Source organism: Mobula birostris, chromosome 23, assembly GCF_030028105.1.
Source record: "Mobula birostris isolate sMobBir1 chromosome 23, sMobBir1.hap1, whole genome shotgun sequence".
Taxonomy (NCBI): Eukaryota; Metazoa; Chordata; class Chondrichthyes; order Myliobatiformes; family Myliobatidae; genus Mobula; species Mobula birostris.
Window position 1 is genome coordinate 35,115,162 of NC_092392.1, and position 26,922 is coordinate 35,142,083.

Below are 26,922 nucleotides of genomic sequence, written 5' to 3' on the forward strand. Positions count from 1 at the left end.
GTAAAGCACTTTGAACTGCCTTGTGTTTGAAAAGTGTTATACAGATAAACTTGCCTTGTCTTGCCTTTAATCAGAATCTGTTTTTTTTTTGTGTGTGTTGCAATGGGTACTGTTGGTAGTCATCAATATTGTGAAATGACACAAAGGATGGAGGTTTTGCCCTCTGCAATAAAATCATGGGTTATCTCAGGATTGATCAATATAAGTTGTTTATCAAAACACTGCAGATTAATTTCCCTTACTAACACAAGGTTCTAATAATGATTGGTTCAAATCTGGCATTAAAATTCACTGATATGCGTAAGAACATAAGAAGTAGGAGCAGCAGTCGGCCATCTGACCGTCACGCCTGCTCTGGTATTCAATAAGATCATGACTGATCTGGCCATGTACTCATCTCCACCTATCTGCTTTTTCCCCATAAACCTTAAATTCCCTTCTATGCAAAAATCTATTCAACATTGTCTTAAATATATTTACTGAGGTAGCCTCTACTGCTTCATTGGGCAGAGAATTCCACAGATTCACCACTCTCTGGGAAAAGCAGTCCCTCCTCATTCCATCCTAAATCTACTCCCCTGAATCTTGAGTCTATGTCCCATAGTTCTAGTCTCACCTACCAGTGGAAACAGCTTTCCTGCCTCTATCTTACCTATCCCTTTCATAATTTTATCTGTTTCTATAAGATCTTCTCTCATTTTTTCTGAATTCTAGCAAGTACAGTCGTCCCAGGAGACTCCATCTCTCCTCATAGTCTAATCCCCTCATCTCTGGAATCAACCTGGTGAACCTCTTCTGCACCGCCTCATGAAGAATTCACACCCTGAAGTGTCAAGCTATTGACTGGAATTCGTGCATTACTTTCTGACAAAAGTATATACTCAAATTGAAAATTTCTTCCGTAAACAGCAATACAAGATTAAATTTCTAGGTCATATTTTATATATTTTTGGACAGGATATTAGCAAAAGATTTACTTTGAAAATTAACCCTGCCTATGTAGTGGAAAGAAGGTGGGGGGAACAATAATTTAGGACGTTTCAGAACAGCGGGATAGCCCAAAGATAGAGATAAAATTAGGCCTTGGATTGATGACTGTGATCCTGCACTCTACACTCTGCAGAATCACATGCAGAAATACCAGAATACTTCTTTAAGTAAACAGATTGAAGCCTAGTTGTGCAGTAAAGGCCCAGCTGTATTTTAACCGTGGACTTAAATGAAGTGGTGGACATGAATTTCATTATCAGGAATAAAAAATATCAAGGCGAATAAGAGGCTCAATAAAGAAAACCTTTTATATTTTGCCATTTTCCTTGGGGATGCTGTGGTAGGAGGATTAATGAAATTTATGTGAGTGAAATCACAAAAGGAGCTTGGACAATTAAATTAAAAATGAACTTGGAAGGTACTTTAACGGTCACACCTATTGCATGTGTAACTCTCTCACCCGGGCTCATATAGCTAACTCTGCTAACAGCCATGTGACTCAGTGGTGTGAAGACCACCTTTCATAGGCAATATACATCTTGGGTCAATATGATTTGGGGCTCGACCAAGCAGGAATGTTGTGATTTTCTGATTAAAGAAGCCGCAATTTGAGTGAATGCTCTCTAAGTACTGCCCATATACTGTTATCGGTAGTCCAGAAATGACTGATCATACACCAGCATAAAATTATAAAGAAAGTATATCTACCAAATTTTAAACTTTAACAAACAGGTACTGAAAAAGAAAAGAAAAATAAAAGGGTACATTATAGTCAAAGCAGTCCAAAATGCACATAAACGTTGGAGCTCATACTGAGTACTCGGGGGTGTATCTCTTACTCATGCACTGGACCCACAATCTGCGTGAAAGCACTCATCACATTCTGAACTCCCCTCAAAGACCTTCTCAAGCAAACTGGCTCGGTCTCTCAGGAGTATTGGCCCTTCCTCCTTGGAGCCATTCATCTGCAGAAAGCACTTCTTGCAACGGGACCTCTCCTTCCGACAGCATTCTGCGACACCTTCCCTTGCGCCCTGCTCCACAGCTCCTACCAAAACACCCCAAACCAGAAATGATAAAATGATCCAGAACATGGGACTGTAAGAAACATGGTTTAGTTGTTGGTGTAAATAAAAGTTCTATCCCTTCCAGAATATGATTCTTTATTAGTAACCCATGGTACATAGAACATAGAACATAGAAAAGTACAGCACAGTACAAGCCCTTCGGCCCACATTGTTGCGCCGACCCTCAAACCCTGCCTCCCATATAACCCCCCACCTTAAATTCCTCCATATACCTGTCTAGTAGTCTCTTAAATTTCACTAGTGTATCTGCCTCCATCACTGACTCAGGCAGTGCATTCCATGCACCAACCACTCACTGAGTAAACAACCTTCCTCTAATATCCCCCTTGAACTTCCCACCCCTTACCTTAAAGCCGTGTCCCCTTGTATTGAGCATTGGTGCCCTGGGGAAGAGCGCTGGCTGTCTACTCTATCTATTCCTCTTAATACCTTGTATACCTCTATCATGTCTCCTCTCATCCTCCCACTCTCCAAAGAGTAAAGCTCTAGCTCCCTTAATCTCTGTTCATAATGCATACTCTCTAAACCAGGCAGCATCCTGGTAAATCTCCTCTGTACCCTTTCCAATGCTTTCACATCCTTCCTATAGTGAGGTGACCAGAACTGGACACAGTACTCCAAGTGTGGCCTAACCAGAGTTTTATAGAGCTGCATCATTACCTTGCGACTCTTAAACTCTATCCCTCGACTTATGAAAGCTAACACCCCATAAACTGTCTTAACTACCCTATCTACCTGTGAGGCAACTTTCAGGGATCTGTGGGCATGTACCCCCATATTCCTCTGCTCCTCTACACTACTAAGTATTCTGCCATTTACTTTGTACTCTGCCTTGGAGTTTGTCTTTCCAAAGTGTACCACCTCACACTTCTCTGTGTTGAACTCCATCTGCCACTTTTCAGCCCACTTCTGCAACCTATCAATGTCTCTCTGCAATCTTCGACAATCCTCTACACTATCTACAACACCACCAACCTTTGTGTCATCTGCAAACTTGCCAACCCACCCTTCTACCCCCACATCCAGGTCATTAATAAAAATCACGAAGAGTACAGGTCCCAGAACCGATCCTTGTGGGACACCACTAGTCACAACCCTCCAATCCAAATGTACTCCCTCCACCACGACCCTCTGCCTTCAGCAGGCAAGCCAATTCTGAATCCAACTGGTTAAACTTCCCTGGATCTCATGCCTTCTGACTTGCTGAATAAGCCTACCATGTGGAACCTTGACAAATGTCTTACTAAATCCATATAGATCACATCCACTTCACTACCCTCATCTATATGCCTGGTCACCTCCTCAAAGAACTCTATCAGGCTTGTTAGACATGATCTGCCCTTCACAAAGCCATGCTGACAGTCCCTGATCAGACCATGATTTTCTAAATCCCCATAGGTCCGATCTCTAAGAATCTTTTCCAACAGCTTTCCCACCACAGACGTAAGGCTCATTGCTCTATAATTACCCAGACTATCCCTACTACCTTTTTTGAGCAAGGGGACAACATTCGCCTCCCTCCAATCCTCCAGTACCATTCCCGTGGACAACAAGGACATAAAGATCCTAGCCGGAGGCTCAGCAATCTCTTCCCTTGCCTCGTGGAGCAGACTGAGGAATATTCCGTCAGACCCCGGGGACTTACCTGTCCTAATGTATTTTAACAACCCCTCCCTTAATATCAACATGCTCCAGAACATCAACCTCACTCATATTGTCCTCACCATCATCAAGTTCTCTCTCATTGGTGAGTACCGAAGAGAAGTATTCATTGAGGACCTTGCTCACTTCCGCAGCCTCCAGGCACATCTTCCCACCTTTATCTCTAATTGGTCCTCCCTTCACTCCTGTCATCCTTTTGTTCTTCACATAATTGAAGAATGCCTTGGGGTTTTCCTTTACCCTACTCGCCAAGGCCTTCTCATGCCCCCTTGTTGCTCTTCTCAGCCCCTCCTTAAGATCCTTTCTTGCTACCCTATATTCCTCAATAGACTCATCTGATCCTTGCTTCCTAAATCTCATGTATGCTGCCTTCTTCCACCTGACTAGATTTTCCACCTCACTTGTCACCCATTGTTCCTTCACCCTACCATTCTTTATCTTCCTCACCGGGACAAATTTATCCCTAACATCCTGCAAGAGATCGCTAAACATCGACCACATGTCCATAGTACATTTCTCTGCAAAAACATCATCCCAATTCACACCCGCAAGTTCTAGCCTTATAGCCTCATAATTTGCCCTTCCCCAATTAAAAATACTCCTGTCCTCTCTGATTCTATCCTTTTCCATGATAATGCTAAAGGCCAGGGAGCGGTGGTCACTGTCCCCTGGATGCCCACCCACTGAAAGATATGTGACCTGACCCAGTTCATTACCTAGTAGAAGATCTAGTATGGCATTCCCCCTGGTCGGCCTGTCCACATACTGTGACAAGAATCTGTCCTGGACACACTTAACAAGCTCTGCCCCGTCCAAACCCTTGGAACTAATCAGGTGCCAATCAATATTAGGGAAGTTAAAGTCACCCAATGAAACGACACTGTTATTTTTGCACCCTTCCAAAATCTGCCTCCCAATCTGCTCCTCGGTATCTCTGCTGCTACCAGGGGGCCTATAGTATACTCCCAATAGAGTAACTGCTCCCTTCCTGTTCCTGACTTCTACCCATACTGACTCAAAAGAGGTTCCTGCTACATTACCCACCCTTTCTGTAGCTATAATAGTATCCCTGACCAGTAATGCCACCCCTCCTCCCCTTTTATACCCCTCTCTATCCCTTTTAAAGCACTGAAATCCAGGAATATTGAGAATTCATTCCTGTCCTGGTGCCAGCCAAGTCTCTGTAATGGTCACTACATCATAATTCCATGCATGTATCCAAGCTCTCAGTTCATCACCTTTGTTCCTGATGCTTCTTGCATTGAGGTACACACACTTCAGCCCTTCTGCCTTACTACCTTTACACTCTTTATTCTGCTTCTCTCTCCTCAAAGCCTCTCTATATGTTAGATCTGGCTTTACTCCATGCACTTCTTGCACTGCTCTATCGCCCTGGGTCCCATCCCCCTTGCAAATTAGTTTAAACCCTCCCGAACCATTGCTAGCGAACCTACCTGTAAGGATATTGCTCCCTCTCGAGTTCAGGTGCAACCCATTCAATCTGTACAGGTCCCACCTTCCCCAGAAGAAATCCCAATGATCTAAAAATCTAAAACCCTGCTCCCTGCACCAACTCCTTAGCCATGCATTCAACTGCCATCTCCTGCAATTCTTACCATCACTATCACGTAGCACTGGCAGCAATCCTGAGAACATCACCCTTGATGTCCTGTTCTTCCGCCTTCTGCCTAGTTCCCGAAACTCACACTTCAGGACCTTTTCCCTCTTCCTGCCTATGTCGTTGGTGTATCACGACTTCTGGTTGTTGCCCCTCTTGTACCAGGATGTCGTGCACTCGGTCAGAGACAACCCGGACCCTGGCACCCGGGAGGCAACAAACCATGCGGGTGTCCTTCTCACGTCCACAAAATCTCCTGTCTGCTTCCCTGACTATAGGGTCTCCAATGACGACATCTCTCCTCTGCTCCACCCACCTTCTGCACCACAGGGTCAGACTCAGTGCCAGAGACCCCTAACCAGACTACTGTCCTTCCGAAAACTCTTCCCCACAGCTCTCTAGATTTTTCTCTCACATCCCACAATACTGATTGGCTGAGTCACGTTCCTAAGTTGGACGACGTGGGTCCTTAACTTAGCCAAAGCCAAAACACATCTTCTAACATGACACACTGCTTTTACAGAAAACTAATATAAACTACCCCGCAGCATAGCAGTGGAAATCTTAACCAGGTCATTACATATGAAGAAGCAGCCTTTTTTTATTATTTTAAAATTGTAGCATTTCTTAATTTCTAATGTTATGACATTTAAAGAAATGTGCAGATCGGCTGGATCATTAAACCAGCTTTCCCTTTTCTTGTTATCTTCCTATGATAGTCCCTGGAGATGATGATACTTTTACTGTATTCCATATCTGTGGGTTCTGAGGCAAGTGCCGAGGCCAAAGAGGTATGCATATTTTCAGAAACATAGAAACATAGAAAACCTACAGCACAATACAGGCCCTTCGGCCCACAAAGTTGGGCCGAATGTGTCCTTACCTTAGAAATTACCAGACTTCCCCATAGCCTTCTATTTTTCTAAGCTCCATGTACCTATCCAAAAGTCTCTTAAAAGACCCTGTCGTATCCGCCTCCACCACCATTGCCGGCAGCCCATTCCACGCACTCACCACTCTCTGAGTAAAAAACTTACCCCTGACAAGACCTCTGTACCTACTCCCCAGCACCTTAAACCTGTGTCCTGTTGTTGCAACCATTTCAGTCCTGGGAAAAAGCCTCTGACTGTCCACAAGATTTTGCATGTTTATTTTGTGTTTAAGCCTCCTCCTAATGGAAATGGAGACATTTATTGCCTTCCTGAATTTTCCTTCTCCACGTTGAACAGATATGGGTTAGGGATTCCCGTCAGACCACTTAATAAGCCAATCTTCCAAGATGATCATTTCCAAATCATCGCTTTTAATCTGACAGTTTAAGGGCAAGTATTGCTTTTTAAAAAGGAATTGTCTAGTTCACTTGGGTAATCTTAGCTAGAAAGTTTAATGGAGATGAAGGCTCAATTTAAAACTTCAACTCGCATCATATTTTAACAGTTTTGTGATTTGAAGGCATCAGATTTGATGTGCAAAGGCGGCGTTCAGTGTAACTGGGTGTTTGTCTTGAATGTTTCTCTTGTCATATGAAGGTAGGTGGAGGGGAAGGTAGTTTTGAGGAAGTAGAGAGGCTACAGAAGGAAGAAAGATTAGGACAATGGGCAAAGAAGTGGCAGATGAAATACAGTATCAGGAAGTGCATGATCATGCACTTTGGTAGAAGAAATAAAAGGGTTGACTATTTTCTTAATGGAGAGAAAATACAAATATCAGAGGAGCAAAGGGATTTGGGAGTCCTTGTGCAAGATTTCCTAAAGGTTAATTTGCAGCTTGAGTCTGTGGTGAAGAAGGCAGATGCGATGTTAGCATTTATTTCAAGAAAGCTAGAATATAAAAGCAAGGATATAAGGTTAAGGCTTTATAAAGCACTGGTGAGGCTTCACATGGAGTATTATGAGCAGTTTTGGGCCCCTTATCTAAGCAAGAATGTGCTGAAACTGTATAGGATTCAAAGGAGGTTCATGACAATGATTTCAGGATTAAATGGCTTGCCTTATGAAGAACGTTTGATGGCTCTGAGCCTGTGCCCACTGGAATTCAGAAGAATGAGGGTTGACCCAATTGAAACCTATCAAATGGTGAAAGGCCTTGATAGAGTGGATGTGGAGAGGATACTTCCTGTGGTGGGAAAGCCTAAGACCAGAGAACGCAGCCTCAGAATTGAGTAAAGTCCTTTTAGAATGGAGATGAGGAGGAATTTCTTTAGACAGAGAGTGGTGAGTCTGTGGAATTCTTTGCCACAACCCAGATGTGGGGCCATGTATTTATATTTAAGACAGAGGTTAATAGATTCTTGATTAGTCAGGGCATGAGGGGAAGGCAGGAGACTGGGGCTGAGAGTAAAATGGATCAGTTATGATGAAATGGTGGAGTAGACTTGATGGGCCAAATGGCCTAAATCTGTTCCTATGTCAATTGCATGTAAGATGCCCAGGCCTGTTTCCCTTGTTTGGTGGCACAACAGATAGGTGGGGGTGTGGTGCAGCTGCGTGGCCTTGGTTGTTTTGACCACTAGGCCTCAAGCTTCAAGCTTGCTTGCTGCTGCAGTTCAGGAGAGGAGCTGCTGGAGGCAGTGTAGCATGGTGTTCAAGCTCGGTTGAGGGCAAGCCCCTCTCATGGCTGCTTTCCACCGAAAGTGTCCGATCGGTGGAATGGCAAGCTGGATTGTGTGTGTGTATTCATCTGCAGACTGCTGGGAACCATACCACCAATTTGCTTGACACGTCCCTCAGGGACTTGGGCTACGTACATATTTTTTTCTGTAACTCTATGTGTGCTCGCAATTTTGAATATGTAGCGTATGCTTTGCACCTCGGTCCCAGAGGAACTCCGTTCTGTCCGGCTGTATTCATGAATGGATGAATGATAATTAAACTTGAATTTGATTTGATTTGATTTGGTTTTCTGGTACAATCAGTTAAATCTTTAAGAATACACACAATATAAATTCTATACAGAATGAATTACCACTTTCGCCCCAGAAAGCAGAGAGCGACAGAACAATACATTTATCTAAAATTAGGTGTGATTTCTAGCTACGAGTTGTAACATTAACGAAAATACTTGCAAAAAAGCAAAGACATTTTAAAATATCTTTATCACTGATGTTATCACATTATTACATTCCTTGATCATCAATATGTTGTGGAAGAGCTATGCTCAATACATGATCATATGGAGGGATCTGATCATTTCAAGTATTTAAACTATTTTCAGACTTATTTCCAGCACTTATACCTTTGTATAGGCACAAGGTCATTCTACAGTTGAAGTATCATAGTCATAGTCATATTCATACTTTATTGATCCCGAGGGAAATTGATTTTCGTTACCGTTGCCCAACCAAGAATAGAGTATAAATATAGCAATATAAAACCATAAATAATTAAATAGTAATATGTAAATTATGCCAGGAAATAAGTCCAGGACCAGCCTATTGGCTCAGGGTCTCTGACCCTCCAAGGGAGGAGTTGTAAAGTTTGATGGCCACAGGCAGGAATGACTTCCTATGACGCTCAGTGTTGCATCTCGGTGGAATGAGTCTCTGGCTGAATGTACTCCTGTGCCCAACCAGTACATTATGTAGTGGATGGGAGACATTGTCCAAGATGGCATGCAACTTGGACAGCATCCTCATGAAATTGATTTCAAAGTTCAAAATAACTATTATTAAAGTACATATATGTCACCATATACGACCCTGAGATTAATTTTCTTGTATTCACAGTAAATATAATAACATCAGTGAAAAAATGCAGAGAACAAGGACTGACAAACAACAAATCTGTAAAATAAGAACAACTGAGCAAACAAAAAAAACAATGAATATCAAAAACATGAGTTGTAGAGTCTTTGAAAGTCAGCCCATAGGTTGTGAAATCAGTTCAGTGTTGATATGAGTAAATTTATCCCCACTGATTGAAAAGCCTGCTGGTTGATGGGAAATAACTGTTCCTGACCAGTCTCTTCTTTTAAGAGACTCTTAGATAGGTAGATGGAGCTTATAAAAATAGACCGCTATGTGGTAGGATAACTCTAGAGTAGGTTACATGGTCGGCACAACATTGTGGGCCAAAGGGCCTGTAAGATGCTGTAAATTTCTATGTTCTACTTTCTATGAACCTGAAGGTGTGCAACCTAAGATTCCTTTGTGTCCTTCCTGCTGGCAGCAGCTGGAAGAGAGCATGGCCTAGATGGTGGGGGATGCTGCATTCCTGCTACAGCACTCTTTGTAGGTGTAATCAGTGGTGGTGAGGGCCTCACCTGTGATGAACTGGTCTGTATCCACTACTTTTTGTAGGCCTTTCTGTTCAAGGGCATTGGTGTTTGCATATCAGGCTGTGATATAACCAGTTAGTATACTCTCCACCGTGCATCTGTTGAAGTTTGTCAAAGTATTAGATGGCATGCTGAATGTTCTCAGATTTCTAAGAAAGTAGACGTACTGCCATGCCTTCTTTTCAATGGCGTGCGCTGAACCCAGGACAGATCCTCTGAAATGATAATGCTGAAGGATGTAAAGTTTTTGATATTCTCCACCTCTGGTCCCAGATGAGGACTGGCTCTTGGACCTCCAGTTTCCTCCTCCTGTAGTCAATAATCAGCTCTTTGGTGGCGCTGATATTGAGTGAGAGGTTGTGGTGGCACCATTCAGCCAGATTCTCAATCTCCGCACCTGATTCGTCACCACCTGTATTTCCGCCCACAAGACTGGTGTCCTCAGCAAATGTAAATACAATATTGAAGCTGTGCTTAGCCTCGCAGTCATAAGTGTACAACGAGTAGAGCAGAGGGCTAAGCACACAGCCTTGTGGTGCGTCTGTGCTGATGGAGATTGTGGAGGAGATGTTGTTACCAAACCAAACTGACTGATGTCAGCAAGTGCAGAAATCAAAGATTCAGTTGCACAAGGGTGGATTGAAGCAGAGTTCCTGGAGCTTATTGATCACTTTCGAGGGGATAATAGTGCTGAATGCAGAGCTGTAGAGAATGAAGAGCAACATAATGCATGATGTATCTTTGCTGTCCAGATATTCCAGGGTTGAGTGGAGAATGAATGAAATGCTGTTGACCTTTCAAATGGTAGGCAAATTAGAATGCATCTAAGTTGCATGTCAGGTAGTAGTTGATATGTTTCATCACCACCCTCTCAAACACTTCATTACCATGTATGTAAGTGCTACTGGATAGCAACCATTGAGACAGGTTACCACATTCTTTTTGGGCACCAGTAAAGCTGAAGCCTGCTTGAAGCAGGTGGGTACCTCAGACTGTCGAAGCAAGAGCTTAAAAATATGAGTGAACACTCCAGGCAGTTAAATAGAACAGGTCTTTAGTACTCCAGGGCCAGATGTTTTCCATGGTTTCACCCTCCTAAAGGATGCCCTCATATCAGCCTCAGGGACTGAAGTCACATGGCCATTGGGGGCTCTGTGAGTTTATGAAGATACTTCCATGTTTTGTCAAAGTGAGCATAAGAGGCATTGGCCTCATCGTGGAGTGAAATCTTGTGTCACATATATCATTTAGTTTTACTTTGTAGCAATGACGGCATTCACCTGACTACACTGACTATCCTTAATCAGATCATGCTTCCACAAATATTCGTAATCCTGGTCTCTAAGAATCCTCTTGAGTAGTCTAAGGTAAAACTCACTGGTCTATAATTTTCAGAGTTATCTCTATTTTCTTTCTTGAACAAATAAATAACATTTGCCACCCTTCAATTATCTAGTACTACTCTTGTAGCCGGTGAGGATGCAAAGATCATTGCCAAAGTGCAGCAATCTCTTTCAGAGCTTCCTATGGTAACCTGGATATATCCCATCTGGCCCCAAGGACGTATCTACCCAATTTTTTTCAGAAGCACATGCTCTTACTGAACATCAGCATGTTCAAGCATATCAATCTGTGTTACACTGTCCTCACAAACATCAAGGTCACTCCCATTGGTGAATACTGAAGCAAACTATTCATTAAGGGCTTCACTACAGATCCAGAACCCCCAGGAAGTGCTCCTTTAAACAGCTGAGTATATTTGTTTCAAATTTTATGTTTCACAGTTTCCTCCCACAATTAAACGGCATTACCATACTGTCTGCTCCCATCATCCAAGACTAAAGGTCAGGGAGTTGTGGTCACTGTCTCTGAAATGCTCTCCCACTAAGAGATCTGACGGTTGGCATGGTTCATTACCTAGCAACAAATCCAGTATGGCCGCTCCTCCAGTCAGTCGGTAAACATATTGAGTCAGGATGCTTTCAGGACCCACCTAACAAATTATACCCCATCCAAACTATTTGCACTGAGGGAAATTGAAGCCCCTCAACAAAACTACTAGTTTTGGACCCTTTGGACATTTCCAAAACCTGCCTCCTGTTATGTTCCTCAATGTCTCTGTTGCTATTGATGGATCTATAGAATACTCCTAATAGAGTAATTGCTCACTTTCTGTTTCCCACTTCCATTCACACTGACTAATCCAACTGTGTTCAACTATGACAGTTTAAAACCTAAAACGGAAATATATATTATAGCTCTTTGAAGAATTTTTAAAAAATGTGTTAGAAGACAGACCATAAATGTCATGACAAATTTACTGACCTCAAAACCACAAAATGGTCAGTTTTTTTGGAAAAATACAGTACAATGTATTTAGACTGGGAAGCCCATACTGTAAAAGGGCTGGATGGTTTGGAGTTTGTAAAATGTGTGCAGGATAGTTTTTTGCAGCAATACATAGAGGTACCAACTAGAAAAGAGGCATTGTTGGATCTCCTGTTAGGGAATAAGATAGGTCAGGTGACGGAGGTATATGTTGGGGAGCACTTCAGGTCCAGTGATCAAAATGTCATTAGTTTCAATATAATTATGGAGAAGGAGAGGTCTGCACCCAGGGTTGAGATTTTTGATTGGAGAAAGGCTAACTTTGAGGAGATGCGAAAGGTTTTAGGAGAAGTGGATTGGGACAATTTGTTTTATGGGAAGGATGTAATAGAGAAATGGAGGTCATTCAAAGGTGAAATTTTGAGGGTACATAATCTATATGTTTCTGTTAGGTTGAAAGGAAAGGTTAAAAGTTTGAGAGAGCCATAGTTTTCAAGAGATATTGGAAACTTGGTTCGAAAAAAGAGAGATACCCACAATAAATATAGGTAGCATGGAGTAAGTGAGGTGCTCGAGGATTATAAAGAATGTAAAAAGAATCTTAAGAAGTAAGTTACAAAAGCTAAAAGAAGATATGAGGTTGCTTTGGCAAGTAAAGTGAAAATAAATCCCAAGGGTTTCTACAGTTATATTAATAGTAAAAGGATAGTGAGGGATAAAATTGGTCCCTTAGAGAATCAGAGTAGTTAGCTATGTGTGGAGCCAAAAGAGAAGGGGGAGATTCTGAACAATTTCTTTTCTTCGTTATTCACTAAGGAGAAGGATATTGAATTGTGTAAGATAAGGGAAACAGGTAGGGAAGTTATGGTAACTATGATGATTAAAGAAGAGGAAGTACTGACGCTTTTAAGGAATATAAAAGTGGATAAGTCTCCGGGTCCAGACAGGATATTCCCTGGGTCTTGAGGGAAGTTAGTGTGGAAATAGCAGGGGCTCTGACAGAAATATTTCAAATGTAATTAGAAACTCGGATGGTGCTGGAGGATTGGCATATTGCCCATGTTGTTCCATTCTTTAAAAAGGGTTCTATGAGTAAACCTAGCAATTATCAGCCTGTGAGTTTGATGTCAGTGGTGGGTAAATTGATGGAAAGTATTCTTTGAGATGGTATCCATAATTATCTGGATAGACAGGGTCTAATTAGGAACAGTCAACATGGATTTGTACATGGAAGGTCATGTCTGACAAATCTTACTGAATTTTCTGATGAGGTTACTAGCAAAGTTGACGAGAGTAAAGCAGTGGATATTGTCTATATGGACTTCAGTAAGACCTTTGAGAAGGTCCCACACGGAAGGTTAGTTAGGAAGGTTCAATTGTTAGGTATTAATATTGAAGTAGTAAAATGGATTCAACAGTGGCTGGATGGGAAACGCCAGAGAGTAGTGGTGGATAACTGTTTGTCAGGTTGGAAGCCGGTGACTAGTGATGTGCCTCAGGGATCTGTACTGGGTCCAGTGTTGTTTGTCATATACATTAATGATCTGGATGATGGGATGGTAATATGGATGAATAAGTATGCAGATGATACTAAGAAAGGTGACGTTGTGGATAATGAAGTAGGTTTTCAAAGCTTGCAGAGAGATTTAGGCCAGTTAGAGTGGGCTGAAAGATGGCAGATGGAGTTTAATGCTGATAAATGTGAGGTGATACATTTTGGTAGGACTAATCAAAATAGGACATACATGGTAAATGGTAGGGCATTGAAGAATGCAATAGAACAGAGAGATCTAGGAATAATGGTGTATAGTTCCCTGAAGGTGGAATCTCATGTGGATAGGGTGGTGAAGAAAGCTTTTGGTATGCTGGCCTTTATAAATCAGAGCATTGAGTATAGGAGTTGGGATGTAATGTTAAAATTGTACAAGGCATTGGTGAGGCCAAATTGTACAGTTTTGGTCACCAAATTATAGGAAAGATGTCAACAAAATAGAGAGAGTACAAAGAAGATTTACGAGAATATTACCTGGGTTTCATCACCTAAGTTACAGAGAAAGGTTGAACAAGTTGGGTCTTTATTCTTTGGAACGTTGAAGGCTGAGGGGGAACTTGATAGAGGTATTTAAAATTATGAGGGGGATAGATAGTGTTGAGGTGGATAGGCTTTTTCCATTGAGAGTGGGGGAGATTCAAACAAGAGGACACGAGTTGAGATTTAAAAGGCAAAAGTTTAGGGGTAACATGAGGGGGAACATCTTTACTCAGAGAGTGGTAGCTGTGTGGAACAAGCTTCCAGCAGAGGTGGTTGAGGCAGGTTCGATGTTGTCGTTTAAAGTTAAATTGGACAGCTATATGGACTGGAAAGGAATAGAGGGTTATGGGCTGAGTGCAGGTCCGTGAGACTAGGTGAGAGTAAGAATTCAGCATGGACTAGAAGGGCTGAGAGGGCCTGTTTCTGTGCTGTAATTGTTAATTGGTTATATAATGCAAATGTCTTAGATACAGTATATATACCAAAGACTTTTGCACAGTACTGAGGTAATTTTATGTGTTGCACTGTACTGCTACCGTGAAAAAAAACATGACATATGTGAGGGATGATAAACTTGATTCTGATATGGGTCTTTATTGTGGACTAAGAGTGGGAAGGGAGTAGGGAGAGGGGAATCATGGTTGGGGAAAGCGGAGGGGAGAGGGGAGGGCGCGGGAAGCACCAGAGAGACATTCTGTAATGATCAATAAACCAATTGTTTGGAATCAAATTACCTTGCCTGATGTCTCAGGGCTGGGTTTGTCTGCACTCATGCCTCATTTCCGCCACGGCACTCCTTCTCCACCATTCATCTCACGCCCCTCCCGTGGCGCTCCTCCCTTGCGATTCCCAACATCCTTTGCTCCCGCTGGATTTACAAACTCGCTCTCTGCTCCACTTTGACAAATACGGTATTGGGCAAAAGTTTTAGGCATCCTAGCTTAGTATCTATATATATATATACACACACACCTCTATTGGGTGTTAGCCTTATGAAAATGTGCTTTTATTGGGAATCACTGAATGAGCTCCATTAGTGTTGCATATCGCATTTCAAAGTAGCAAAGTAGATATGCAAAATTTTATGTTAACAGCAGGTCTGCTGCCCTGCAGAGTAATTCTGCATTCTGTTTGGATGATATGAAAATTATTTGCAAAAAGGAAGTGAATTATTTCACAAGTTGTCAAAGCTTTTCATCATGGAAACCTTCTATGCAAAAGTGCAAGACTTTAGTCAGTCTCCTGTACCAAAGGAATCTTAAATCACAGCATGCTAGTAAGCAAGTGCTGTTGACAATACTAAATATTGATTTCCACTGTTGATAGTTCTTGTTAACAACCACTGGTAGTAGATACTGAGTTCTGTTTTCTGAGCTGTTTTCATCTTTTGAAACTTTATTTTTTCACTCTCTGTATCCCAAGAAAGAATGAGTAAGTGAATTAGCTAATGCTTGGTTTGCATGCAATAAAGAAAAAAAAATTGTCACCAGTTATAATGTTATTCGAATTTGACATTGTTGAAGCTGCTGTACTGCTGCCGTGAATAAAAACCCATGACATATGTGAGGAATGATAAACCTGATTCTGATATGGGTACACAATGCTTGTACGCAGCCATCTCTCAACATGACTGGATGGAAGTGCAAATGTGAGTGAACTTTCTCTCTGTGATCCAAGATGTGGCCGGTGGGGTGCAGATATGTTTCTACTAAGGGAGGTGTTCCGGCTCCTTTCCTCTGCCAACCTGCAGGTGACCCTTGAGCAAGGTGTAGCAGCTGCTTAGCTCCCCAATCAGGGTCACGTGAAACCATGGGAGCAGGTGGTTGATGGTCGTATGAGCAGCCAGTACAGATCACAACTCCGGGTTATGCCAGGCACACAATTGCTGAAGAGTACTGTTAATCACAGGGGTCACCCATAATACCATAGAACCATAGAACATTACAGCACAGAAACAGGCCTTTTGGCTCTTCTTGGCTGTGCTGAACCATTTTTCTGCCTAGTCCCAGTGACCTGCACCTGGACCATATCCCTCCATATACCTCTCATCCATGTACCTGTTCAAGTGTTAAAAGTGAGCCCACATTTACCACTTCATCTGGCAACTCATTCCACACTCTTACCACTCTCTGTGTGAAGAAGGCCCCCCCCCACAATGTTCCCTTTAAACTTTTCCCCCTTCACCCTTAACCCATGTCCTCTGTTTTTTTTCTCCCCTAGCCTCAGTGGAAAAAGCCTGCTTGCATTCACTTCATCTATGAAGGAAAAAAAGGAAATTGCCTTTTCAACTCACGAAACAGCATAGGACATCAACTTTTTGCTGCTGATGTTTCTGTAGCAGGCAATTCCTTTTTACAAGGTCGAGCTTCTAGCTCGACGCTCAACCCAGCACGTATGGAAAGCATGCCAGGGGATCCAGCTGGGTTTGAACTCGGGAGCCTTTGCTCCAAAGTCCGGCACTGATGCCACTATGCCACCAGCCAGCCAACTCTATCTAAACCAATCATAATTTTATATACCTCCATCAAATCTCCCCTCATTCTTCTATGCTCCAGGGAATAAAGTCCTAACCTATTTAACTTTTCCCTGTCACTCAGTTTCTCAAGTCCCAGCAACATCCTTGTAAACCTTCTCTGCACTCTTTCAACCTTATTAATATCCCTCCTGTAATTTGGTGACCAAAACTGCACACAGTACTCCAAATTCGGCCTCATCAATGCCTTATACAACCTCACCATAACATTCCAACTCTTATACTCAATACTTTGATTTATAATGGCCAATGTACCAAAAGCTCTCTTTACCACCCTATCTACCTGTGATGCCACTTTTAGGGAATTTCGTATCTGTATTCCCAGATCCCTCTGTTCTACTTCACTCCTCAGTGCCCTACCATTTACCTTGTATGTTCTACCTTGGTTTGTCCTTCCAAAGTGCAATACCTCACGTTTGTCTGTATTAAACTCCATCTGTCATTTTTCCAGCGGGTCGAAATCCCTCGGCAAGCTTTGAAAACCTTCCTCACTGTCCACTACACCTCAAATCTTTGTATCATCAGCAAATTTGCTGATCCAATTTACCACAATATCATCCAGATCATTGATATAGATGACAAATAACAATGGACCCAGCACTGATCTCTGTGGCACACTACTAGTCACAGGCCTCCACTCAGAGAAGTAATCCTCCACTACCACTCTTTGGTTTCTTCCATTGAGCCAATGTCGAATCCAATTTACTACCTCTCCATGTATACCTAGCGACTGAATCCTTCTAACTAACCTCCCATGCGGGACCTTGTCAAAGGCCTTCCTGAAGTCCATGTAGACAACATCCACTGCCTTTCCTTCATCCACTTTCCTGGTAACCTCCTCAAAAAACTCTAATAGATTGGTTAAACATGACCTACCATGTACAAAGCCATGTTAACTCTCCCTAATAAGTCACTGTCTATCCAAATACTTGTAGATCCTATCTCTTAGTACTCCTTCCAATAATTTGCCTACTACCGACGTCAAACTTACCAACCTATAATTTCCTGGATTACTTTTAGAGCCTTTTTTAAACAACGGAATAACATGAGCTATCCTCCAATCCTACGGCACCTCACCCGTGGATAGCGACATTTTAAATATATCGGCCAGGGGCCCTGCAATTTCAACACTAGTCTCCTTCAAGGTCCGAGGGAATACCCTGCCAGGTCCTGGGGATTTATCTACTCTGATTTGCCTCAAGATAGCAAGCACCTCCTCCTCTTCAATCTGTATAGGTTCCACGACCTCACGACTTGTTTGCCTTATTTCCAGACTCCATGCCAGTTTCCTTAGTAAATACAAATGCAAAAAAAAAACATTTAAGATCTCCCCCATTTCTTTTGGTTCCTATCTTCAAGAAGACCAATTTTATCGCTTACTATCTTTTTGCTCTTAATATACCTGTAAAAGCTCTTTGGATTATCCTTCACTGCGACTGCCGAGGCAACCTCATGTCTTCTTTTAGCCCTCCTGATTTCCTTTTTGAGTATTTTCTTGTACTTTTTATACTCCTCAAGCACCTTATTTGCTCCCTGTTTCCTATACATGTCATACATCTCCCTCTTCTTCTTTATCAGAGTTGCAATATCCCTTGAGAACCAAGGTTCTTTATTCCTATTCACCTTGCCTTTAATCCTGACAGGAACATACAAACTCTGCACTCTCAAAATTTCTCCTCTGAAGGCATCCCACTTACCAATTACTTCCTTGCCAGAGAACAACCTGTCCCAATCCACGCTTTTTAGATCCTTTCTCATTTCTTCAAATTTGGCCTTTTTCCAGTTTAGAACCTCAACCCGAGGACCAGATCTATATTTATCCATGATCAAGTTGAAACTAATGGTGTTACGATCACTGGAACCAAAGTGTTCTCCTACACACACTTCTGTCACCTGTCCTAACTCATTTCCTAATAAGAGATCTAATATTGCATCCTCTCTAGTTGGTACCTCTATATATTGAATTAGAAAACTCTCCTGAACACATTTTACAAACTCTAACCCACCTAGACCTTTAACAGTATGGGAGCCCCAATCAATATGTAGAAAATTAAAATCCCCTACTATCGCAACTTTATGTTTCCTGCATGTGTCTGCTATCTCTCTGCAGATTTGCTCTTCCAATTCTTGCTGACTATTGGATGGTCTATAATATAACCCCATTAATGTACTCGTACCTTTCCTGTTTCTCAGCTCCACCCATATAGCCTCGGTAGACAAGCCCTCTAATCTGTCCTGCATGAGCACTGCTGTAACATTTTCCCTGACTAGTAATTCCACCTCCCCTCGCCAGCTTTCATTCCTCTGCCTCTATCACGTCTGAAACATCGGAACCCCGGAATAGTAAGCTGCCAGTCCTGTCCCTCCTGCAGCCAAGTTTCACTAATGGCTATAATGTTGTAATTCCATGTGTCAATCCACGCCCTCAGCTCATCAGCCTTCCCCACAATACTCCTTGCATTGAAATAGACACATCTCAGAAGATTATTACCACCACACACAACCCTTCTATTTGTGACTTTGCATGAACTTTTAACATCATTTATTTTCACCCCCGCTCCACTATCTGCTCTGGCACTCTGGTTCCCATCCCCCTGAAAATCTAGTTTAAACCCTCCCCAATAGCACTAACAAACATCCCTGCAAGGATATTGGTCCCCTTGTAGTTCAGGTGTAACCCGTCTCTCTTGTACAGGTCCCAATGATCCTGAAATCTGAAACCCTGCCCCCTACACCAGTTCCTCAGTCATGTGTTCATCCGCCAGAGCTTCCTATTCTTACGCTCATTGTAAAGACACTGCTCAGAATAAGTAATGGCAAACCGCTTCTTCAGAAAAATTTGCCAAAAACAATCCTGGTCATGCGACCATGATCAACTGCATTATTCTGACTTGCACATAATGCTGCTGCTGATGAGTCCAAGGTGGAAGTGCTAATGGCTGCTTTCCATATCAGCAGAATAAGTTAAGCAGCCAATGTATACTGAGTCAAGCCCAGGGTGGATTTAAAGTAAAACATCTAAAAACTAAAGTAAAAGAAGCTGCAGAGGGTCCTAAATTTAGTGAGCTCCATCTTGGCACTAGCCAACAAAGTACCCAGGACATCTTCAGGGAGCAGTATCTCAGAAAGGAAGCATCCATTATTAAGGACCCCCAGCACCCAGGGTACCATCACTGTTACCATCAGGTAGGAGGTACAGAAGCCTGAAGCCACACACTCAGCGATTCAGGAACAACTTCTTCTCCCCTGCCATCCAATTCATAAATGGACATTGAACCCGTGAGCACCACCACAATTTTTAAATATATATTACTTCTGTTTTGGTACGGTTTTTAACCTATTCAATATACATATACTGTTATTTATTTATTTATTTATTCATTCATTCTTCTTCTATATTATGTATTGCATTGAACCGCTGCTGCTAAGTTAACAAATTTTGCAGCACATGCCGGTGATAATAAACCTGATCCTGATTCTGATCTTTAAACAGCTCTTCGCTAACATTTATCCTTCAACTAACAGTAATGAAATGAAATGTAGATTGCATGGTCAGCTACAGGGCCTTGCATGGCCTTTATGTACAAAAAATGACCATAATGTTTCCCTGCATCAGAGCACTGACCACAATTTTAAAAAAATGCTTCAGAAGCACTTTATAAGATGATGTTATGAAAGACGCAGGAATGCAAGTTTTCTTTTTTCAGTAAAAAAGGGAGGTTGGCCAAACTTGTGTTGATTTCTCTGGATTAACAGTTGGCAGAGATTGAAGGGAGATCTGGAAGAGGTTTATAAGATTATGAGGCATAGATGGAGTGGGCGGCCAGTATTTTTTTTCTATTGATAGAAATGTCTAACACCAGAGGGCATGTGTTTAAGTTGAGAATAGTTAAGTTCATCATAGGTATGCAGGGCATTTTTTTTTATATGAACACAGAGGATTGTGGGTGCCTGGAATGCACAGCCAAGGATAGTAGTGGAGAAAAGTACAATAACAGCTTTCAAGAGGCTCTTAGATAGGCATATGGATGTGCAACAAGTGGAAGAATATGTGCATTGTGTAGACAGAATGGATTGGTTTCGTTGGGCGTTTGATTGCCGATTTCATCAGCATGGCACAATATTGTGGACTTGTTCCTGTGTTGTTGTGATCGAGCTTATTGTATAACAAAGTGAGGAAAGATTTGTGTACTCGTGGCAGGGAGTGGATGGTGTGAGTGGCACCTGGTGAAGGCGGCTAGACACTTCTATTGAAGGGTCTGAGCTCGAAACCTCGACCGTTTATTCTTTTCCATAGATGCTGCCTGACCTGCAGAGTTCCTCCAGCATTTTGTGTGTGGTGCTCTGCACATTGCAAACATCCAATTGGACTTAAGGAAGGTTTAAAGGAAGCATGTGTGTTTACTGTAGCCACACTCATCCTATTGCACAGTTAAAGTAACGTTTCTTTAAAAGGTCCCATTTTCTTACATATTGTTTGGAAGATTATCCCCAAATAGTAAATTAACCATATTTCTGAGCTCTTTTTAATATACTTTTGGAACAGAATTCAGGTAGTTATATTAATCTGTAATTTGTGCAACCTGTAATGACCATCTGACGTGTTTCTGTGGTATTTAGGGATGAATTGTGGGGCAAGGCTGAAGTCAGCCTTGACCACAGTCTAAAAGGAATCTCTTTGCAGAGGTACCAACCTCCTACTAAGTTGTAGTGTGCTTGAAAATGTGTCTATAGATTGTGGAGTCAGTTCAGCATTGAGGTTAGTGAAGCTATCCACGTTCAATCAGGAGCCTGATGATTGAGGGTAATAACTATTCCTGAACTTGGTGTAGGACCTAAGGCTATTGTACCTCCTGCCCGATTGTAGTAGCAAGAAGGGAGCCTGGATGGTGGAGATCCGTGATGAAGGATGTTACATTCTTGTGGCGGCACTTCTTGTAACAATGCTCAATGATGGAGAGGGCTTTGCTTGTGATGGACTGGGCTGTATCCACTATTTTTTTTGTAGACTTTTCCATTCCTGGCCATCGGTGCTTCCATACCACCAGTCAGAATGCTCTCCATTGTGCATCTGTAGAAGTTTGTTAACAGTGTAGTTGTGGATCCAACAGGTTGACAATTTTGTTCATCAGTAGAAAGAAACAAAATGAAACTAAGAAATCAAGGAAATAATGGCTAGAGGGAATGCTGTTGTTAATTTCAAAGAAAAGCCCTTCTTTAGTAATATTGGGTCATCTGTAACTAACACGGCCAATCCAATATTTTAACAATTTCTATTAGCATTTGGCACTGATTCCCATTATCTGGAGGTCCCATATTTATTCATTTAATCTTGCTATAAAAATACTTGCCCCATTTTTGGGTTCTTTTCCAAGAGACTTCATCCTGGCCCACCACAGTACAGACACTGTCTCAGTACAGTCAGTGTGCTACACTCACAGAGTGGTTTTAACAGTCAGCACCTGCAGACTCAAAATGTTCAAAACAATCCTCATTACTAGAGCTATTAAATGTCTGATATTCACAAACAGAAATTCTAGAGTGCATTAAATAGTAAGTTAAATAATATTCTTCCCTTCAATTTTATAATCTGTCTTGTTTGCACCATTTATACTTTTATGACTTTGCACTGTACTCCTGCCCACAAAACAATACATTCCACATCATATAAAACAGTCACAATAAACCTGATTCTAAAGCTTCAATGTTTTGTAAAATAAAGACCACCCTTCCTCCAAACCACCCCAGCACCTGGTCCAAACAACCAGGTGCTGTGTCTTACCATGGCCGATGTGAAGAGAACCCTGTGCAGAGTCAACCCATGGAAGGCTGCTGGACCAGACAATATTCCTGGCAGAGTGCTTAGAAGATGTGCAGACCAGTTAGCTGAGATTCTCACTGACATCTTCAACACCTCCCTGAGCAGTTCCTATGTGCTTCAAGGCCACCACCATCGACCCTGTGCCGAAGAAGTCTTCAGTGTCCTGCCTCAATGCATACCGTCCCGTCGCACTCGCATCCATCATCATGAAGTGTTTCGAGAGGCTCGTCATGAGGCACATCAAGACCCTGCTGCCCCCCTCACTGGACCCCCTGCAGCTCATGTACTGACCCAACCGTTCAACAGACGACGCCATTGCCATCACCTTCCACCTGGCCCTAACCCACCTGGATAAAAAAGACACGTACGTTTGAATGCTGTTCATAGACTTCAGTTCAGCATTCAACACAATCATTCCTCAGAAATTGATTGGAAAGCTGAGCCTACTGGGCCTGAACACCTCCCTCTGCAACTGGATCCTAGACATCCTGACTGAGTGACCTCAGTCAGTCTGGATTGGAAGCAGCATCTCTAACACCATCACACTGAGCACAGGGGCCCCCCAGGGCTGTGTGCTCAGTTCACTGCTGTTCACTCTGCTGACCCATGACTGTGCTGCAACACACAGCTCCAACCACATCATCAAGTTCGCCAATGACATGACCGTGGTGGGTCTCATCACCAAGAACGATCAGTCAGCATACAGAGAGGAGGTGCAGCGGCTAACGGACTGGTGCAGAGCCTACAACCTGTCTCTGAATGTGAACAAAACAAAAGAGATGGCTGTTGACTTCAGGAGGACACGGAACAACCACTCTCCGCTGAACATCGAAGACTCCTCTGTAGAGATCGTTAAGAGCACCAAATTTCTTGGTCTTCACCTGGCGGAGAATCTCACCTGGTCCCTCAACGCCAGCTCCATAGCAAAGAAAGCCCAGCAGCATCTCTACTTTCTGCGAAGGCTGAGAAAAGTCCATCTCCCACCCCCCCATCCTCACCGCATTCTACAGATTTTGCATTGAGAGCATCCTGAGCAGTTTCATCACCGCCTGTTTCAGAAATTGCGCCATCTCGGATCGCAAGACCCTGCAGCAGATAGCGAGGTCAGCTGAGAAGATCATCAGGGTCTCTCTTCCCACCATTACAGACATTTACACCACACGCTGCATCTGTAAAGCAGACAGCATTATGAATGACCCAACGCACCCCTCAGGCAAACTCTTCTCCCTCCTGCCATCTGGCAAAAGGCACCAAAGTATTCGTGCTCTCACGACCAGACTATGTAACAGTTTCTTCTCCCAAGCCATCAGACTCCTCAATACCCAGAGCCTAGATTGACACCAACCTACTGTCCTCTACTGTGCATGTTGTCTTGTTTATTATTTATTGTAATCCCTGCACTGTTTTGTGCACCTTATGCAGTCCTGGGTAGGTTTGTAGTCTAGTGTTTTTTTGTGTTGCTTTACGTAGTTCAGTGTAGTTTTTGTATTGTTCATGTATCACCATGGTCCTGAAAAACGTTCTTGTTTTTACTCAGTACTGTATTAGCAGTTATGGTCCAAATGACAATAAGAAGTGACTTGACTTGAATGAATGTCTGTCAGATCAATGACAATTTAACTCTTTCTGATTTTGTAATCCCAAGAAATGTTATGTGTCTGGACATGAGTGAATAAAAAAACAAAAGAGTAACCATTAAAATGTGAGTGTCTGTCTGGATTCAGCTTACCAATTATATGTGTAAACTTTAATGTACTTTGTAAGCACAAGGAATGTAGTGTGTCTGGACACTGGGAGACTAATGAGCAAAGAGTGACCATTAAGATGTCTAATTCACTTATGAGTGTATGCTGAATGCTGTGCTAATGAACACACAACGTGTTTGAAAAAAAGACAGGCTGTGTTAATGGCATGAGAATAAAAGATGAAACAGCTTGTCTCTATCTGAGCTTGTGAAACTAGTGTACATATTTGCTTGTGAGGCTTGTGGATATATTGACCTGCTTCTTGAGTTTTTCTTTAGATTTCAACCAGGACTGGGATCCTGATTGGTGCCTGGGACCAAGGGTTAGTTTTCTGAATAGCTCCGAGTAACACTGAAATCGGAGATAAACAATAATCATGAGCCCAGAAATCTTTGTGACTTGCTGTGTAATATTTCGTGTGTTATCTACTTTAAGATTATAAATTAAGTGTAAGTAACCTTGTTGTGATTGTATGCTTATCACCACATTTTATGGACGCATAGAAACACAGAAAACCTACAGCACAATGTTGTGCCGAACATGTACTTACTTTAGAAATTACCTCGGGTTACCGATAGCCCTCTATTTTTCTAAGCTCCATGTACCTATACAGGAGTCTCTTAAGAGACCCTATCGTGTCCACCTCCACCACCGTCGCCAGCAGCCCATTCCACACACTCACCACTCTCTACATAAAACACTTACCCTTGACATCTCCTCCGTGCCTACTTCCAAGCACCTTAAAACTGTGCCATCTCTATTGAATAGTTGAATAGTTGGGTCTGTTTAGCCCAGCTCATTTCACTGTATGGAAATAGACAACGGTGTTAGCATTGGAAAACACACTGGTTTTCTTTCATTATGCTTCAGTACAGTTTTTTTGCTGGATTTTCCTTGTGAACAGGAATGCACTCCATATATTTCTGACATGCGCTTGTAATTCAGTTTAAATCAAACATCTTTTTCTCTTGAACTCTTATAATATTATCCAAATAGCGAAGACCAATACCGACACAATGGAAGAAAAATTTGCATTGACAAAACAATTTTTATGACTTCAAGAAGTCTCGAGGTACTTTATAATCAATGAAGAAAAGTAATGATAATTAATGCAAAAATATGAATGTTATATTGTACATAGTAAGCTCCACAAACAGTAACACCAGACTCTGTTAATGATGTTGAGGAATAACTGTAAATGAGGACATTGAGCAAAACTCTCCTGTCCTTTGAAATAACGTCGTGATTTTCATTATCTATCTGGTATTACACATGTACTCTAATGCTAGACAATATTTCTTAAAAGGTTCAAAACTGTACACTGTGCTCTAGTACTTGGAGCAATCCTTCCTTACTTCTAAATTCTAACTTTGCTGAAATAAAGGTCAAAATGCTTGTTTGCCTTCCTAACTACCAACTGCATCTGATAACTTTGTGATTCATACACAAGAAAACTAAATAAATCTGTACACCAAGCATTTTGGGTCTCTCTCCACTTGTACAGAAGTCTGCCTTCTGATTCTTTATGCCAACAGCATGATCTCACATTTTTCTGCATAAAATTTCATTATCCATTTTTCTCCATTCACTCAGACTGTTTACATGTTCTCATTAGGCATACTTTGCCGCCAATTTTTATGCCATCTGCAATCTTGGATACCTTACACTCCGTCCCCTTCTCGCAAGACTTAAATATTAATATTAAGTAATTGGTGGCCAATGACTGAGAGGGTAGGCGGAGCCTTTGTTTTATGTCTCAGCTGGAAGATGACACTCCTGACAGCACTGCATTCCCTAATTTTCAAAGGGAAAAGGACCTCCACCAAGAATAGGCTGGCAACACAGAGTTGCCACTTTTTGTGCTCTTTTTTAATGCTGGTGTCCATTTTCCCCATAATATCAGTCAACAGCATTTATCCAGACATTGGAAGTTTGGAGAGAACAGCACTTCAATTAGGTCCGCTGACCAAGGATAAAAGTCAGGAGCGGGTCGCTTCAGCGGAATAGAGCTTTGACCAGCGTCCGATTGACGTTTGGGATTGATTAGTAAGAGCAAATTAAAGGAAGGCAGAGGCAAGCACAGCAGCCATTGTCTGAGTGGGCATACTCAGAGAGGTGATCTTGAAGCACCTTCAATAACTCCAAAAGACTGAGGTTGGGTGAAATACTGAAAAGCTTTTATTCGTTGTACAACAATATGACCTCCATGCTGAGTGTCTGCCCCTGGACTGAGGGGGAAGGGCAAGGCGGAATCACCTTTATACAGAAATCTGTGGGAGGAGCCACAGGGGTGGTCAGTGTGTCCAGACAGTTAACCCAGTTACAACATATGTATGGTTTACCACAGATCTTAAGGATTTAGCTTTTCAAGGCTTCAGTTAAGAGATGCTTCCCTCAGAGAAAGCAAAGGAAAGAAAATAAGTTTTTTCCTTCTCTTCTTTGTATCTGCTCAGCTGGGACAGTAGGGATGACAGGCAGGATAGTGAAATGCTCCTCTTGCGGCATGTGGGAAGGCAGGGAGACCTCCAGTGTTCCTGATGACTACAACTATGAGAATTGCATCCATCTGCAGCTTCTAACAAACAGCATTGAGGAGATGGAGCTGGCACTGGATGAGCTCCAGATCATTTAGGAGGTTGAAAGGGTGATAGATAGGGTATATAGAGGGGTAGTTACACCCAAGGTACAGGACACAAGAAATTGGGTGACAGTCAGCAAGGGGAAAGGGGTTAAGGAGCCAGTGCAGAGTACCTCTGTGGCCAACCCCCTCAAAAACAGGTATATCACTTTAGATACTGTCGGGGAGAATGACCTAACAGAGGAAAGTCAC